Here is a 9228-nt window from a genome sequence, read left to right as displayed (position 1 = left end):
CAGTTGTTTTCCTCTACTATCTAGAGGATTTCAGTTATTCGGTTTTGAGCATTAATAAACTCTGTTTCTGTTAAGTCGCGTTTGGGTCCTCCTTCACCTGCATAACAGAAGGAACCGATCAAAGAATGGACCCAGCGACTTCTGACGCTCGTTACACTGCCGTCGAGATCCAAGGAGCCATGCTCGGCAGACACGAGCAGGAATTGTCCGCTGCTCGCCAGGCCGTGGAAAACCTGGCTGCTCAGGTTTCCGACCTCTCTGGACAGTTCCAGAGTCTACGTCTCGTGCCACCTGTTACTTCCTGGCCTGCCGAGCCTCCAGAACCTAGGGTTAATAACCCACCTTGCTACTCCGGGCAGCCCACTGAGTGCCGCTCCTTTCTCACGCAGTGTGAGATTGTGTTCTCTCTCCAACCCAACACATACTCTAGAGAGAGAGCTCGGGTTGCTTACGTCATCTCACTCCTCACTGGCCGGGCTCGAGAATGGGGCACAGCTATCTGGGAGGCAAGGGCTGTTTGCTCTAACGATTTCCAGAACTTTAAAGAGGAGATGATTCGGGTTTTTGACCGTTCAGTTTTTGGTGGGGAGGCTTCTAGGGCCCTGGCTTCCTTATGCCAAGGTGAACGGTCCATAACGGATTATTCCATTGAGTTTCGCACTCTTGCTGCCTCTAGTGAGTGGAACGAGCCGGCGCTGCTCGCTCGGTTTCTGGAGGGACTCCACGCTGTGGTTAAGGATGAGATTCTCTCCCGGGAGGTTCCTTCAGATGTGGACTCTTTGATTGCTCTCGCCATCCGCATAGAACGACGGGTAGATCTTCGTCACCGGGCTCGTGGAAGAGAGCTCGCATCAACGGTGTTTCCCTGCTCCGCATCGCAGCCATCTCCCCCTCTGGCTTTGAGACTGAGCCCATGCAGCTGGGAGGGATTCGCATCTCGAATAAGGAGAGGGAACGGAGGATCACCAACCGCCTGTGCCTCTATTGTGGAGTTGCTGGACATTTCGTTAATTCATGTCCAGTAAAAGCCAGAGCTCATCTGTAAGCGGAGGGCTACAGGTGAGCGCAACTACTCAAGTCTCTCCATCAAAGTCCTGTACTACTTTGTCGGTCCACCTACGCTGGACCGGTTCGGGCGCTACATGTAGTGCCTTGATAGACTCTGGGGCTGAGGGTTGTTTCATGGACGAAGCATGGGTTCGGAAACATGACATTCCTTTCAGAGAGTTAGATAAGCCTACGCCCATGTTCGCCTTAGATGGTAGTCATCTTCCCAGTATCAGATTTGAGACACTACCTTTAACCCTCACAGTATCTGGTAACCACAGTGAGACTATTTCTTTTTTGATTTTCCGTTCACCGTTTACACCTGTTGTTTTGGGTCATCCCTGGCTAGTTTGTCATAATCCTTCTATTAATTGGTCTAGTAATTCTATCCTATCCTGGAACGTTTCTTGTCATGTGAAGTGTTTAATGTCTGCCATCCCTCCCGTTTCTTCTGTCCCTACTTCTCAGGAGGAACCTGGCGATTTGACAGGAGTGCCGGAGGAATATCATGATCTGCGCACGGTCTTCAGTCGGTCCCGAGCCAACTCCCTTCCTCCTCACCGGTCGTATGATTGTAGTATTGATCTCCTTCCGGGGACCACTCCTCCTCGAGGTAGACTATACTCTCTGTCGGCTCCCGAACGTAAGGCTCTCGAGGATTATTTGTCTGTGTCTCTTGACGCCGGTACCATAGTGCCTTCTTCCTCTCCGGCCGGGGCGGGGTTCTTTTTTGTTAAGAAGAAGGACGGTACTCTGCGCCCTGCGTGGATTATCGAGGGCTGAATGACATAACGGTTAAGAATCGTTATCCGCTTCCCCTTATGTCATCAGCCTTCGAGATTCTGCAGGGAGCCAGGTGCTTTACTAAGTTGGACCTTCGTAACGCTTACCATCTCGTGCGCATCAGAGAGGGGGACGAGTGGAAAACGGCGTTTAATACTCCGTTAGGGCATTTTGAGTACCGGGTTCTGCCGTTCGGTCTCGCCAATGCGCCAGCTGTTTTTCAGGCATTAGTTAATGATGTTCTGAGAGACATGCTGAACATTTTCGTTTTTGTCTATCTTGACGATATCCTGATTTTTTCTCCGTCACTCGAGATTCATGTTCAGCACGTTCGACGTGTTCTACAGCGCCTTTTAGAGAATTGTCTCTATGTAAAGGCTGAGAAGTGCTCTTTTCATGTCTCCTCCGTTACTTTTCTCGGTTCCGTTATTTCCGCTGAAGGCATTCAGATGGATTCCGCTAAGGTCCAAGCTGTCAGTGATTGGCCCGTTCCAAGGTCACGTGTCGAGTTGCAGCGCTTTTAGGTTTCGCTAATTTCTATCGGCGTTTCATTCGTAATTTCGGTCAAGTTGCTGCCCCTCTCACAGCTCTTACTTCTGTCAAGACGTGTTTTAAGTGGTCCGGTTCCGCCCAGGGAGCTTTTGATCTTCTAAAAGAACGTTTTACGTCCGCTCCTATCCTCGTTACTCCTGACGTCACTAGACAATTCATTGTCGAGGTTGGCGCTTCAGAGGTAGGCGTGGGAGCCATTCTATCCCAGCGCTTCCAGTCTGACGATAAGGTTCATCCTTGCGCTTATTTTTCTCATCGTCTGTCGCCATCTGAGCGCAACTATGATGTGGGTAACCGTGAACTGCTCGCCATCCGCTTAGCCCTAGGCGAATGGCGACAGTGGTTGGAGGGGGCGACCGTTCCTTTTGTCGTTTGGACAGACCATAAGAACCTTGAGTACATCCGTTCTGCCAAACGACTTAATGCCCGTCAAGCTCGTTGGGCGTTGTTTTTCGCTCGTTTCGAGTTTGTGATTTCTTACCGTCCGGGTAGCAAGAACACCAAGCCTGATGCCTTATCCCGTCTGTTTAGTTCTTCTGTGGCTTCTACTGATCCCGAGGGGATTCTTCCTTATGGGCGTGTTGTCGGGTTAACAGTCTGGGGAATTGAAAGACAGGTTAAGCAAGCACTCACGCACACTGCGTCGCCGCGCGCTTGTCCTAGTAACCTCCTTTTCGTTCCTGTTTCCACTCGTCTGGCTGTTCTTCAGTGGGCTCACTCTGCCAAGTTAGCGGGTCATCCCGGTGTTCGAGGCACTCTTGCGTCTATTCGCCAGCGCTTTTGGTGGCCGACTCAGGAGCGTGACACGCGCCGTTTCGTGGCTGCCTGTTCGGACTGCGCGCAGACTAAGTCGGGTAACTCTCCTCCTGCCGGTCGTCTCAGACCGCTCCCCATTCCTTCTCGACCATGGTCTCACATTGCCTTAGACTTCATTACCGGTCTGCCTTTGTCTGCGGGGAAGACTGTGATTCTGACGGTTGTCGATAGGTTCTCTAAGGCGGCACATTTCATTCCCCTCGCTAAACTTCCTTCCGCTAAGGAGACGGCACAAATCATTATTGAGAATGTATTCAGAATTCATGGCCTCCCGTTAGACGCCGTTTCAGACAGAGGTCCGCAATTCACGTCACAGTTTTGGAGGGAGTTCTGTCGTTTGATTGGTGCGTCCGTCAGTCTCTCTTCCGGGTTTCATCCCCAGTCTAACGGTCAAGCAGAGAGGGCCAATCAGACGATTGGTCGCATACTACGCAGCCTTTCTTTCAGGAACCCTGCGTCTTGGGCAGAACAGCTCCCTGGGCAGAATACGCTCACACGCTTCCTTCGTCTGCTACCGGGTTATCTCCGTTTCAGAGTAGTCTGGGTTACCAGCCTCCTCTGTTCTCATCCCAGCTTGCCGAGTCCAGCGTTCCCTCCGCTCAAGCGTTTGTCCAACGTTGTGAGCGCACCTGGAGGAGGGTGAGGTCTGCACTTTGCCGTTACAGGGCACAGACGGTGAGAGCCGCCAATAAACGCAGGATTAAGAGTCCAAGGTATTGTTGCGGCCAGAGAGTGTGGCTTTCCACTCGCAACCTTCCTCTTACGACAGCTTCTCGTAAGTTGACTCCGCGGTTCATTGGTCCGTTCCGTGTCTCCCAGGTCGTCAATCCTGTCGCTGTGCGACTGCTTCTTCCGCGACATCTTCGTCGCGTCCATCCTGTCTTCCATGTCTCCTGTGTTAAGCCCTTTCTTCGCACCCCCGTTCGTCTTCCCTCCCCCCTCCCGTCCTTGTCGAGAGCGCACCTATTTACAAGGTACATAAAATTATGGACATGCGTTCTCGGGGACGGGGTCACCAATACCTAGTGGATTGGGAGGGTTACGGTCCTGAGGAGAGGAGTTGGGTTCCGTCTCGGGACGTGCTGGACCGTTCGCTCATCGATGATTTCCTCCGTTGCCGCCAGGATTCCTCCTCGAGTGCGCCAGGAGGCGCTCGGTGAGTGGGGGGTACTGTCATGTTTGTCATTTATTGTCATGTCTTGTCCCTGTGCTCCCCATGCTATTCGTTTCCCTCTGCTGGTCTTGTTTGGTTCTATCCCTCTCTCCCCCTCCCCCTTTCACTCTCTCGCTCTCTCTTCTCTCTGTCGTTCCGTTCCTGCTCCCAGCTGTTCCTATTCCCCTAATCATCATTTAGTCTTCCCACACCTGTTCCCGATCCTTTCCCCTGATTAGACTCCCTATTTATTCCTTTGTGATCCGTTCCTGTTCCATCGGTTCCTTGTTTTGTATTCCATGCTGTAATTGCGTTTCGCCCTGTCCTGTCGTGTTTTTTGCCGTGATTGTGTATCACCCTGTCCTGTCGTGTTTTGTGCCTTCTTCAGACGCTGCGTGTGAGCAGGTGTCTCAGTTGACTACGGCCTGCGCCTACCCGAAGCGACCTGCAGTCTGTGGCCGCTTCTCCAGTTGTTTTCCCCTCTACTATCTAGAGGATTTCAGTTATTCGGTTTTGAGCATTAATAAACTCTGTTTCTGTTAAGTCGCGTTTGGGTCCTCCTTCACCTGCATAACACAAATAGACATCTTCACCCCCACCTTCTTCCTCCCCCTCTCTTCACTTACATTACTGATTTGTAGTAGTATGAGTCAAAACCACAGTCAGCTAGCTAACTCTTCCATTATTCAGATGGATCTGAGGGATACTTTTAGTTAAAGACTGACCACATACATATGTCTTTGTTATTGTGTTGTTTATGTGATGTGTATCAGGGTAATTGTTCATGTATTTTGCATGTGCATGTGTGTGTGTTGTTTAGTTTGTATGTGTGTGTGTGTGTATGTCAGAAGCATACACATGCATTACCAAAAAACAGAGATGGGAGGAGTTTCAAAGCTGGGAAACTGGGTACATGAATCAAAACATTTGAGCGTTTCCCAATTTATTCCAACAATTTACCTCTAAATATCTGAATGTGTATTTTTGTAGAGTGTAGAGTGTGTGACACTTGTACAACATGTCAAGGAGCAAACATAAATAGAGAGAGAAAGGTTAAAGGGGAAAAGCAGTCAGACTTCACCTTTAGTGGGAACTGCCTGGTAAACATCTGGGGTTTCTTATCGCCCCCTTCAGGGACAGGCCTGTAACTACTCCACATTCTAGTGGATCACAATATAGACACTAATATGGTCGTTGGTCACATAGCAACAGCATAAGCCCTCAGTCTACTGGGTCTGCCCTCTTATTCCTTCCTCTCTCTATCTCATCATAATAGTACATACATGGAACACTTCTGTATGGGTTCATATCAGTAGAAGTCAATCTGAATGTGGTTTACAGAATACTGACAGCACTATATGTAATGGCTTTCATCCTGGGAAGGAGAGGAGGACCAAAATGCAGCGTAGTTCGTGTTCAACATGTTTAATGAAAGATGATAACATGAACACTACATAAATACAAAATAACAAATGTGGCAAAACCGAAACAGTCCTATCTGGTGCAGAGAACACAAAGACAGGAAACAACCACCCACAAAACCCAACACAAAACAGGCTACCTAAATATGGTTCCCAATCAGAGACAATGACTAAGACCTGCCTCTGATTGAGAACCATATCAGGCCAAACATAGAAATAGACAAATTAGACATACAGCATAGAATACCCACCCAGCTCACATCCTGACCAACACTAAAACAAGGAAAACACAAAAGAACTATGGTCAGAACGTGACAGTACCAGTATAGGGGAGGGTCTAGGTGGGCATCTGTCCGCGGTAGCGGCTCTGGCGCTGGACGTGGACACCTCTCGAACATTGTCTTTGTCCACCTCTTTAGCGTCCTTTGAGTGGCGACCCTCGCCGCCGACCTTGGCCTAGGAACCCTAACCAAGGGCCACACTGGACTGAGGGTGCCTCATGACTGAGGAAGCTCATGACTGAGAGGCAGATCCTGACCGAGGAGTAGCTCAGGACCGAGGGGTAGCTCAGGACCGAGGAGTAGCTCAGGACCGAGGGGTAGCTCAGGACCGAGGGGTAGCTCAGGACCGAGAGACAGCTCAGGCTGTTTGACGGCTCTGGCAGCTCAGGCTGGTTGACGGCTCTGGCAGCTCAGGCTGGTTGACGGCTCTGGCAGCTCAGGCTGGTTGACGGCTCTGGCAGATCAGGATGGTTGACGGCTCTGGCAGCTCAGGCTGGTTGACGGCTCTGGCCGATCCTGGCTGAATGGCGGCTCTGGACAGACTGGCGACTCTGGACAGACTGGCGACTCTGGACAGACTGGCGACTCTGGACAGACTGGCGACTCTGGACAGACTGGCGACTCTGGACAGACTGGCGACTCTGGACAGACTGGCGACTCTGGCGGCTCTGGACAGACTGGCGACTATGGCGGCTCTGGACAGACTGGCGACTATGGCGGCTCTTGACAGACTGGCGACTATGGCGGCTCTTGACAGACGGGAGACTGTGGCGGCTCTGGACAGACGGGAGACTCTGGCGGCTCTGGACAGACTGGCGAATCTGGCGGCTCTTGACAGACGGGAGACTATGGCGGCTCTTGACAGACGGGAGACTCTGGCGGCTCTGGACAGACGGGAGACTCTAGCGGCTCTGGACAGACGGGAGACTCTAGCAGCTCTGGACAGACGGGAGACTCTAGCGGCTCTGGACAGACGGGAGACTCTAGCGGCTCTGGACAGACTGGATACTCTAGCGGCGCTGGAGAGGAGGAAGGCTCTGGCAGCGCTGGACAGGCGGGAGCACCTGTAGGGCAGAGAGACAGACTGGTGCGGGGGGCTGCCACCAGAGGACTAGTGCGTGGAGGTGGTACTGGATAGACCGGACCTTGCAGGCGCACTGGAGCACCGAGCCTGCCCAACCTTCCCTGGTTAAATGCTCCCGGCCTCGGGGGAGAGTCATTTGTATAATGAATGGGGTCATATTGAGTTACTAGTTTTAAGGTAAATTCATTAGAAATTAAGCAGTTTTGGTTGAGGGCTTAGAATTACTGTTTGAACTGCAAATGAGAAAATGGTTCAGGATTCTGTTTTATAACATTGCTGTGAAGTTTTTTTTTGAATAGGCTATTAGGGATTTGGTATTGTAACAGAGAGAAAGTAATATTTATCATTGAGAATAAATAGGGGGATTACATGATAACCAACTTGGGACAGTTCTGGGATTGGAGAAGAGGATATCCTTATAGTATAGGGAATACCACAAAGGTGGATAGGTTTTCCATGATATGGGGGAAACCTGGGAGCACTGTTGAACTTTGTAAAGGTGATGAAATCCTACTAACCATCAAAACTATTAAGCTCTCTGATGCAGGCACTTACACCCCCGGACTACAAAGGACCGGGACAGACACGGTGGGTGTGTTTTCTGTTAAGGTACTGCCAAAACCAGAGGTTGGGAGCCTGGTTTGGTAAGTATACTGGTATGGTGGTTACTGGATTTCTGATCCTAATTCCTGTATTATTTGTTATTGATGTGATGTGCTGCTTGCATCATACCGTGTTTTAAGAAGTCTGTTACAGATGTGGTGAAGGCTTCAGGCATGATGCCTTTGCTTGATGCTCCAGTTGGAGAGGCTGAGGTGAAGCATGCTTTCAGGGGAGGATAAGACTGACTGAGGATGACCCATGTATGTTTGTTCTCCCTGGCGTGAAGGGTGGCATGGTGCCCACCTGGTGCTGGATAAGAATAGCTGAGAGGACCAGATGGGTTATAAGAATGCTTTGTTCTGCTTTACTCTGTTTTCCAGGACCAAAGTTTTATTCCACACTTTGCAACACATATTAAACCCATGTTATTGTCAGATAGAATACTGAGGGTCCCCAAGGAGAGGGCTTGTTAGTGTAGGAACGATTTTTAATATGGTTAGCATCTATTAGATTATAAGTTTTTAAATAGTATTATATTTAACAGGAATATAGGACATCTATGAGGAGTTAGGATTATTGTTAGGATTAAGATAGATTGATTAAGGAATTTGGAGAAAAGCCGCTCATAGACATGTTTTTTTCTAAAAGAGGGTCCATGGGTTTGTAGTTCCCATGTAGTTCAAATTTGGAAAACATGAGAAACATACAGAGGAGCCCTCCCCCGCACTGCAGAGACCTTGAAGGTTGGAGAGCAGAGAAGTTAGAGGGGGGCCAGGAAGAGCAAAGATAACATAGTGGGTAAATAAGTTACTAAATGGGTCAGAATGGGAGCTGTATATAGAGGAGGTATTTGGTATAAAGGGAATCTACCTGTTTTACCTAAGTCACTGTTTAAATATGCTGCTGTATTGATACATGGGCAAAGCCATGTATCAACAGGGGGGATGGTAGGAATGGTTAAACAGCACTTTGTAGCATATGGAATAACTATTTTAAAAACTTTTGCTCACGGTGTACTATATGTGCACAAAGTAACAACCAAGGTGCAGTAAGGGTACCACAAGGGGTTGACCCAGCAGCTAAGTACCCATTCCAACAGTTGGAAATGGACTTTATTGAATTAACTAAGAGTGAAAACAAGAAGTGGTGTTTAACAATACTTGATAAATATACCAAATGGGTAGAAGCGTTTCCTACATCCTCAGCAGACGCAGAAACAGTGGCTAGAGCATTATGTCAGGTGATAATTCCGCGATTCGGATTACCAGAAACTATTTATAGCGACAATGGTTCCCATTTTTCTAATCAAGTAATTGATCATATAGGTCAGAAATTGGATATAAATATGAAGAAACATTGTTCTTATCACCCCCAAAGCGCTGGCCTTATCGAGAACATGAATCGATTGGTAAAAGGTTGATTAAGGAAAACACACCTAAGTACTGGAATGAGCTGGGTAAAATGCCTGCCCATAGTGTTAATGACTAT

The sequence above is a fragment of the Oncorhynchus gorbuscha genome, linkage group LG21 (assembly GCF_021184085.1).
Source record: "Oncorhynchus gorbuscha isolate QuinsamMale2020 ecotype Even-year linkage group LG21, OgorEven_v1.0, whole genome shotgun sequence".
Taxonomy (NCBI): domain Eukaryota; kingdom Metazoa; phylum Chordata; class Actinopteri; order Salmoniformes; family Salmonidae; genus Oncorhynchus; species Oncorhynchus gorbuscha.
Note: the sequence above shows the minus strand (reverse complement) of the source record.